The sequence below is a fragment of the Sinocyclocheilus grahami genome, unplaced genomic scaffold (assembly GCF_001515645.1).
Source record: "Sinocyclocheilus grahami isolate Dianchi unplaced genomic scaffold, SAMN03320097.WGS_v1.1 scaffold1088.1, whole genome shotgun sequence".
NCBI lineage: Eukaryota > Metazoa > Chordata > Actinopteri > Cypriniformes > Cyprinidae > Sinocyclocheilus > Sinocyclocheilus grahami.
In genome coordinates, this window is record NW_015506267.1 from 677256 (window position 1) to 680668 (window position 3413).

A 3413-nucleotide genomic window follows, 5' to 3' on the forward strand; every position below is an offset into this window, starting at 1 on the left:
TAATGTTTGGTGTAAAATTAATGAAATATAATGCAGAATTACAGTAAAATAATACTGTATAATCATAAGAGGGGGTGATCCACTGGCTCAGCTTACCCCAGGAACTTTGGCTCAAATACACCACTCCTACCATTGTAACAAACTTGTATCATCCAGCAGTTTAGAGCTAACATCATACTAACATTATAGCCTCATATTATAACCTCCTAAAGCACAAACACTTTGAACAGATAAAAACAACAGGTTTTTTTTACCCTAAATGTAGTTACCAAGCATTCCATGGGCCTCTCAAAAAATTTAAAATGCTTAAATCTTCAAATATGTGTGGTCATATCACCAACTTTGTTTAAGGTTGTCTAGAAACAAGAGTTGGCTCAACTTTATCGCTCTATATATTTACACTACCAGTCAAAAGTTTTTGAACAATAATATTTTTTATGTTTTTTAAAGAATTCTCTTATGCTCACCAAGCCTGCATTTATCTGATCCAAAATAATAAGTTGGTTAGCACTATAAAAGCCCAACCGCAGTGTTTTGCTTAGTTTCATTATCACAGATAAGTTTTGGGAATTAACCATTTGTGATGATTACTTTCAGATCTACAGTACAAACCTTTTTTCAACAGGCATGCTAAAAATGATGAGAATTTCCCCAAGTTTCCCCGTCATGTCATCCACAATATCACTCCATCATTTTTTATAATATGCACTTATCTAGTGGCAGTAAAGCTGAATAATCATTTATAAGATTCAAAATAAGAACAGAGTTTAAAGTTTGTATATTTTGCAAGGGAGCGGCTGGTTTGCATTTGATCTATCTAGCAGTTCCTTCCCTCCTCCACAATCACAGAGTCACATGACTGTGAGCTTGGCTTTGGCTTGGCATCACCAACAAATAGGCTACAGTAGAAAAGAAAGTGAAAGAGTGCCGGTGTCCGGCTCGGGACTTTCCAGGGTGTATTATGCTTGGCATGTGATATTCAGCCACTGGTGGCGTGATTATACAATCAAACCAAAAGAAGAGCGCGGGAAAACTCTGCTTTGTCAGGACTTGAGGAGACAAGAAAAATGGATGCTTCAAACACACACTCTTGCATGGCACACTGAAATTGATGCTCTGTTGTGTTAAAGGGATAATAGTTCTCCCCAAAATGAAAAAAACTCTGTCATCATTTAATCACCCTCAAGTTGTTCCAAACCGCTTTCTTTTGTTGAACAGAAAATAATATATTTGGAAGAATTCTGGTAACCAGACTGTTGCCGGTAGCCATTGACTTCCATAGTATGGAAAAAATAGTACGCTAATGGCTACAGCAACTGTTTGGAAAGAAACTCATACAGGTTTGGAACAACTTGAGGGTGATGACAATTTTCATTTTTGGGTGAACTATCCTTTAATTAGAGTGAGCTATTGTCTCATTTATGTTGGCTGTTGTCTGTTGTTTCGTTTTTGTCTGTATGTGTGGGCAAAACTAAAAAGTACCTAAAAATATGTCAGGCATTTCATAATATCCCATCACTTGAGAAAATGGCTGCCCTCACACTTCCACCTTCTATTTTGTATACTGAAATTTCAGTCAGTTACAATTTAATACGGACCACAGGAAGATATATAATCTCCATTTATTTCGGCAGCAATTATTCATTGTGCAGTGTAATGGCAGTCATTTTGAGGCAGTACTTTGTAATGGAGGCCAAAATATCACTGGATCATTTCTTGGCAGCAGTATATTTTCCGATAGGGGGTGATAAAACACAACATCGCAATCGTGGATGCACCATGAGACAGACATAACCAGGCAGCAAGCTAAACAGAACAAGAACAACTGGGACTTTCCAAAAAGACAATGTCTCAACCCAAAGATCAGCTATAGAAGCATTCTGAATATTTAGGGGAAATTATTAAGTTGCTGTATCATGACAACAAATATAAAATGGTGGTATGGTTTTAAAATGACTTTTAAACAAGCATTGAAAAACTAAAAAAAATGTTGTCATCCTGAGGATGTTGAAGGAAAGAATACGTGCATATGCAGACTCTCAGTCTCTTTGCTGAAGAGAATAGGTTTCATATGTGATGAGATTCTTTTCACTGTCACTTGAGCTTGATTATTTCTTTTTATTTCAGGTCACAAAATAATAGAAGTCTCGCCATTTCACGAAACCAATTATGCACCTTCACTGGCATGTAAAATCGTGCAAGCACTTAACTTATTCATGGCCACTCGCTTTGTTTTTTTGTTTGCTACACACAAAAAAGAAAACAAAAATCCCAACCTTTCAATAATTCTATTGTATTCCTGTTAGTCAGAAATTAGTCTTTATCTTTCTGCCTTCCTGATGTGTATAGCAATAGATTTTTGGTTTGTGAAATGTTGATAGCCTTCATTTAACTTGATTTTTATGCAATAAGGTAATATAGATTCCTTTTAAATTATAACATTTCACAGTTTGTTGCAGAAATCTACTCAAACAATATATTGGACTTCTAACTCAATGCAATTTTAATCTAAACCACTTTTCATCACCATTTGTGAAAAGGTAGTATTGCTACTTTTGCTTGATTTTTATGTAAAACAGATGATATAGATTCCATTTCAAGTATAACTTTTCACATTTCTACTCAAAGAATGTAATGGACTTGCTAACTCAATTAAATTTGAATCCAAACCACTATTCATCATGATAGGAACACATTTTTATAGGCTAGGAAAACAGATACGTAGGTCTATAAACCCCAAAGGTATATTATGCACAGTTTAAAAGTGGCAGCCATTTTGAGGCAGGTAGACTGCGGGCAGCGAAATGGAGAGAAGATCTAGTCATATCTGTCCCGCTGGCATTAAGGGTGGGGCGTCACGGCATGAGCAAGGCACAGCCATGCACCAAGCCAAACATGCAAATGTGTTACCAGGTGAAACAAAAATAGGGACTTCCCAGCTAAACTGGGTTTGCTTGTTTGGTAGTTGATCTTGTAATATAGCCACACAGCCCAAAATAAAAGCTACCACACAGCTAATGTAAAATTATTTTGTGTTTGACATTAAGTTCTCACCGATAGCAATGTGAAACTATATGTTGCTCTACATAAGGGTCATAACAGCAACCAAAGTTTAATTTTATGGAGCACTGCTGGTTTTGTTGAAATTAGGTCAGACTGAATTTTTATGACTTTGTTTTTCAAATATAGTAGGAAGAGTTTATGTTGAGTTGCTGTTCTTTAGAATTACCATCAGTTAAAATGCATGCATTAAGCATTCTCAAAACCTTATTAATATTTTTATATTATCATTATATAAGTTGTTTTTACACAAACACAATAACTTTAAATACATTAAATTTACATTTATTGTGTGTGTGTGTGTGTGTGTGTGTGTGTGTGTGTGTGTGTGTGTGTGTGTGTGTGTGTGTGTG